This window comes from Dermacentor silvarum, chromosome 7 (genome assembly GCF_013339745.2).
Source record: "Dermacentor silvarum isolate Dsil-2018 chromosome 7, BIME_Dsil_1.4, whole genome shotgun sequence".
Lineage (NCBI taxonomy): Eukaryota > Metazoa > Arthropoda > Arachnida > Ixodida > Ixodidae > Dermacentor > Dermacentor silvarum.
Genome location: NC_051160.1, coordinates 42,641,879 through 42,648,307, shown reverse-complemented (window position 1 = coordinate 42,648,307; position 6,429 = coordinate 42,641,879). Strand labels below are relative to the sequence as shown.

General features: G+C 52.1%; 1 non-coding gene across 1 annotated transcript; it reads left to right on the top strand.

Annotated features, from left to right (window-relative positions):
• Positions 1–262: 262 nt before the first annotated feature.
• Trnar-acg (transfer RNA arginine (anticodon ACG)) lies at positions 263–335 on the top strand. The gene has a single exon. It is a non-coding gene; the product is annotated as a tRNA-Arg (tRNA).
• The last annotated feature ends 6,094 nt before the right edge of the window (positions 336–6,429 follow it).

Here is a 6,429-nt window from a genome sequence, read left to right as displayed (position 1 = left end):
ACCAGCAAGAGTGACACTCCAATTGATGCAACACTCAGTACAGTTGCGGACAGCGCTGCTCACGCTGCCCGCGCTGCCAGAGAAACAGCCGATCTGTTTTGGAACAAGTGGACTGCAACACCGTGTGCACGCGTCGTGCTTTAAGCAGAACGTCTTCTAGCGGCAAACTAATCAAATCTTGCCCCAATGATATTTCGACCATAGCCTCCTGAGGCTATGCTTCAACGCACAAGTGTTGCATGTAGTGCTGTATTTCCCGTTCGGGCTTGTGGCGCAACGGATAACGCGTCTGACTACGGATCAGAAGATTCCAGGTTCGAATCCTGGCAAGCTCGCTAATCTTTTTATTATTTTGTAAACTTCTTTTTTTTTTCGTTTTTTTTTTTAGCGTGCGAACTTTCTTGCTGCCTGATACCTCATCTCAGATACATAATTTTCCACCCTGCACATTCCTTCGTCCATGTCATATCCGCACTTTTAGCTCGAACCATGCGCAAGGCACGGGTTGTTTTTCACCCACGCCCCCTGGAGAGCGCAGCGCTATTCGAGGCTCGAGCCAGTTGCCCAAGGATCAAAAACATGCCGGAGCAAATATTCGGAACTAGATGAGGCCCGTGTGTGCTGAAACAACAATCTGGAGACCGCTCAACGTATCCTAATGGAATGTGAAGGGATTCACCCAGTGAGAACAGTAGGTAACGTACACCTTCCAGAAGCGCTTGGGTTTAAGGTGGACGGAAGCATCGACCGGTCAGCAGTCGAGATAAGCAAGAGACGTTTAGACTAGTATTGGTGGAGAAAAAGCAAGGAAGGGAACGATACTGCCTGATTTGATCTCTTTTAATAATAGGTATCATCGCTTAGTTGTATTGAGGCAAAAGAAATAAAATATATCAACGAAATGTATTAAAAAATGCTACATAAAGAACATGTATAGCATACCTGATTAAATCAAGCCGGCTAGATGACTATTTGTCACCGCCCCGCTTCAAATGTGAGGCCATTAAATCATCATCATCATCATCATCATCATCCCCTTAGCGCCTTCAGTGAGGAAACGCCGTAACATTTAGTAGCCCCAATGAAACGCGGGACCACCAGGGAGCACGTTGTTTTTACGCGGAGCTGTAATCATGGCGAGTTTGGCGTATACGCAACGAAAACATATTATCGCATTATCGTTTGTAACTTTGCAACAACACTACCCACGCGCCTTACTTTGGTATCGTCGTGTAGAGGAAAGAAGCCATTACTCGATCGTGCATTTGTCGAGTGCACAGATGACGCCGTTATCGCGCCACGCGTGACGCAATCGGAACTACATTTAGCCCCTCGCACGGCGTTCATGGAACACAGCAGTACGTTTGTCGTTTCAGAGAGCTGACTCAGCTATATAATAGGTATATAACCCATAAAACTCACCAGGCGCTGTAAATGACTTACCAGTGTGCAACGTATCGCATAAATGTCACGCTTGCTCGGTTATGGAGCCGCTACGTTCGACACGCAGGGTCAAGAAATGGCGTGAAGAGATCGGGTCGGGCAGCTAGACAACGGTATCGCCAACCTCTCTGACCACGACTGAACGTGTCCGTCTCCATAAAGAGCGCACACGCAGGAAATTGAGGCAAGCGCAGGAGTTGCAACCATCTACGAGGGCGGCGTGCTCGAGCTGCCCAGGGTAGAGTTACTGCAAATGTTATCAAAATCATATGGCAACTATATACATTAACTCTAACGCGGGACAGTTGCGGGCGCTACCAGTAGGGGGTCATTTCATTACGATATTTCAAACCCCACAAGAAGGTCAGACAGGTGGGCGTGCTTAAAGTAAGGGCGGTCTCGGGAGGTCTCAGACAAGCCCCCCCCCCCATCCCCCCCCCCCCCCCCCGGGCTCCCTCCCCACCCAGTCTTGACAAGGGATCTGTGAGACCCTCCTCGCTAGACTTGTTTGTTGTTCTTGTAGTATTTCCGATACTTTTCGTTTCGTTTAGTTGTGGAGCAATTTTTTAAATATTTACCCTGCTTCTTTGACTGTTTGTAAAGGTGTAATTCAATCTCGTGTTTTTTGTATTAAGTGCGGGCGCTGCACCACAGCGCTGGAGTTCCAGGCAAGGCTGCAGCCCGTCGTTGGGGGGAAAAAAAGTTATTTACATTTACGTAGTTTTACAAAGTCTCCGTCACACCAGACCGTCGAGACTGTCCAGAAACTCATTCTTTGTCCTTGATGTCATGGTTACTATATATGAAATAGTGCTTTCGCGACGTTCGAAGTGTCGACGCTTCGATTCACTGTGAGCTGTTTTATGTCAGACACATGCTACACACACACACATACACATGCTAAACCTTTGGGATGCGCGCAAACGAGCACAGTTGACGTACGTAGAGAATGGCCGACGACATCGCGACCGTGTGCGTCTTCGACGTCGCACTGCCGTCGCTAGAAGATACGCCAAGCGCCTGTATCGGGAACGTTGGAGCCAGCACTGCTCATCATTCAGTGAAAGAACTGGCCTCCATAAGGTGTGGTACACGTTCAAGGCTATGACAGGTCAGCGCAAAACACGCAGTGCTATTTCAAACGTCTTGCTCAAAACTGGCCAGTCAGTCATCCAGCTCCAAGATGATGCCGCGAAGACGTTCTTTCCCCAACCGTCGAGGTTCCCGAACGCCGACATTTACCGGAAAACGCAGCCAGTGACCGACGAGGGCCTCCAGGCCCCATTTTCGCTCTTCGAGCTCGAACAGGCACTTTCTTCTATAAACGCGCGTAGCGCACCAGGCCATGATGGTGTGACGTGGGCGGCTCTGCGGAATCTTGAAGAATACGCAAAGAAGCAACTTCTCGATGAGATTAATGCAGTGTGGGTCAACGGTGAAATCCCAGCAGAATGGAAGCATTCGATCGTCACACCCATACCGAAACCAAACAAACAGCCTGTCTAACATGCGCCCAGTGTCGCTCACACTTACGACGTGTAAGCTGGCGGAGCGAATGGCCCTGACGCGCATATCTCACTTTCTAGAAACAGAGGGTCGCTTCCATCCAGCACAGACAGGGTTTCGACCAAACCTTGGCACCCATGACAGCCTCCTGCTTGTGAAGGAAGGTGTACTGCGTCGAAACACGGTCGGTCGAGGAAATCGTCATCCGAGCATCCTCCTGGCGGTGGACCTCCGGAAAGCTTTTGACACTGTGACGCATGAGGCCATCATCGAAGCAGCAGAGAGGCACGGAATCACAGGCCGCCCACTCAACTTTGTACGCTCTTTTCTTCAAGATCGCACTTTTTTCGTACGGGTAGACGGAGACGTCGGGAAGGTTTACCCAAACATGGTGGGAGTCCCGCAAGGCTCCATACTGTCACCCCTGCTCTTTAATTTGACTATGATAGGCATGGCTCAGCGACTAGAGGCTATTTCTGAACTGGGCTTCACCATTTACGCAGATGACATCACGTTATGGACTGCGTCACGACCGATTCACAATCAGCAAGAGACCCTGCAGGCGGCACTTGACGTTATCGACCACTACCTTCCACAAACTGGTATGCGGCCATCTCCAGAGAAGACAACTTACGTGGTGATCCGAGGCTCAGCGCAAGATGAAGCTGCCCTCACGCTCACTCTCGGAGGCGAAACACTGCAGCGATCGGAAAAACCAGTGCGCGTTCTCGGGATACCTATTGACCACACAGGCACAGCGGATGCGTGGCTCGCTGACCTTCGCAGGACGTGGCACAAGACTATGCACCTCATAAAACGGATCTGTTTCCGCATGGGTGGTGCTGGTACCGACGTATGCCGAAAACTTGTGAGTGCTCTGCTGACATCCCGAGCGATTTACGGAGCACGCTGTTATGACCTGCTTGCTCGGCACTGGACAAAGCTAGAGGTACTCCACAGAGCAGCTCTTCGCATCATCACAGGGCTCCCGAAGCACACACGTGTCGAGGAGCTGCATCGATATGCGAAGTTGCCTACCCTCCGCGCAACCATCGAAGCATCGAAGGCAGGCCACGAGGAGCGCCTGAAGCACACCAGACAAGGCAGGGCACTACTGGCCTACATGGGAAAGGACATATCAACTTTACCCCAACTGCCATCGGAAATTCCACCTTGGGATGACATTGCTGTCGTCGACACTACACCAACGCCTCGAAACATGGGCGCACAACATGCGCACCGTCGAGCAGCATTTGCTGCGCATCATGCGCAGAGTCTGGCAGATGCTCCACTAAACCAAGAACAAGTATACACTGACGCAGCTTTCGACCCACGCACCAGTGAGGGAGCAGTCGCCTACCACGTAGTCGGTTCTTGTGCGACACATTCTACGTTCATAACTGCTGATGCCGACGACCCAACTGAACTTGAACTCCGGGCGATAGGCTGGGCAGTAGACCAGGTCTCAAGCAACACGCATGCAAAACACATCGATATATACACAGACTCCCAATATGCGCTGCATGCTTGCAAGTCTCGCCACACAGCCTCATCAGAAGTTCTATTGGTCAAGCAGGCCTTCAGGCGTGCAGAGGTCCGCGGGGTCACTGCAACACTTCATTGGATCCCTGGTCACCAGGGCATCGAGGGAAATGAGAGAGCCCATGAGGCGGCGCGCGCCCTTCTTTCCAACCGCGTCATCTCCCGGGATCCTTCAGAGACCCTCAGCGCCAGCACAACGAGCACGACAAAAGGACCACCGTATGACCCAGATAGAGCTCTGAGAGTAGCAGCCAACCGACGCAAGAGGAAACTCCGTGCGAGTATCCCGCCAGACCCAAACCCACTTCCCGTGGGTCTTCCCAGGGCGGGGCAGATGCTGCTGCATAGGCTCTGTTCCGGCTTCGTCCTTACACCGGACGTGCTAGAGCGGTGGCGGCAGTACCGGCCACGCAGGGAGAGACGTCCTCCTTTCCCTTCTCCTGACCCCCTTCCGTCGCAGGAACTTGGCCCCTCGACAGCCTCGGAGGATGAAGAAGCACCCCAGGAGCCGCACAGGTGTCCTGACTGCGGCGTGGCCACGCGACCATCCGCAGCCCATTTGTTTTGGGAGTGTCAGCGCTACGCTAAGCAGCGGGACCACCACCTGAGGGCGGTGCAAGTGTCGTCCTACGAGGAGTGGATTAGGCCGGCAACTGGATTGGCGGATTCCGACAGGGCCATCCTGGACTCGCTCTTGGGTTTCGCCAAGGACACGTAGCTTCTAGGACGGCTCTAATTTCTCCTTCCCTCTCCCCTTCCTATTCCACATAATAGGCCTTCGAGCCATCCTCCAATAAATACATTTTCATCATCATCATCATCATCATCATGTCAGACACCGTCGAGCACAATGGCAGTTGGTAGGAACCGCTTGTTCCACGTCTGCGCCATAAATTGAGTAAAAACAAACAAACAAACAAACAAATCACCTTTAAAAATTATTTGGCCCGTTCGTTAAAAACGATGTCTAAAACAAGCTATAAGCCCCCTTTTCTCCCTCCCTCTTTGCTTCCCTCTCCACCTTTGCTCGAATCACTAGAGAGTCCTAGAGCACTGCACGAGCCTGATTTTTCGGCCCGAGCCCGATCCGGGCCTGCTTTACGAGGCCCGAGCCCAGCCCGGGCCCGTAATACAAAGTCCGACAAAGGCCCGGGCGTACACGACCTAGACAAGCCCGGCCCGGGCCCGTGGTTTCAAACCCGAGCCCGACCCGGGCCCGTGTAACTGAGTCCGGGCCCGGCCGTTCATCACTAAGCTTAGCTAGGGCCCGCGTGTGCATGACCAGGCCCGGCCTGTAAGAAAAACATTCTTTTTTTTACTTACAGATTGTACCGTATCGGTCAGCCTCACCGTCTCGAGGTTTAATCAGCTGCAGTATATACAAGCAACAAAAGGCCGAAATATTTGTTTCTCCCAAGGGAACATCAGCAATCCGGCCCATTGCCTGTGCTGCTATTTTTTCCTCTGGTGCGCATGCACTTACCTTGATTTGTACGATACGGTTCTATGAGGTCATTTAGCAGGCAAATATGCAGGGTCCCTTCGATGGAGCCAGACTTTAAGCGCTGGTGGTAGTTCATCTGCGCGAGCGCGGAGAAGATGAAGGCAGGTTGCAGAGAAGAACAAGGAGTTCGACTGCGTCATTGCCACGCAAGAATGCCGGGTGCACGTGTATGGAGTTGGGTCGGGGATGTCAGCAGCCATGGCGTAAAGCTTAATTCACAGGCGAGCTGGTTGGTTAGCCCGTTCATTCAACGACAATCCCGCATGAACCCATACACAACCTCCACCGGTGTGCGTAAAGAATTTGCTATGGGAGAGGCAGGTAGGGTGGAAAGCGCTCCCTGCAGAAGGTTGCGACAGGCGTCAAATGTAATCCGCGAATATTATCGGAGGTTGCATAGAATTCGAAGGTATAGATGACGGAAAGCAGCAGCC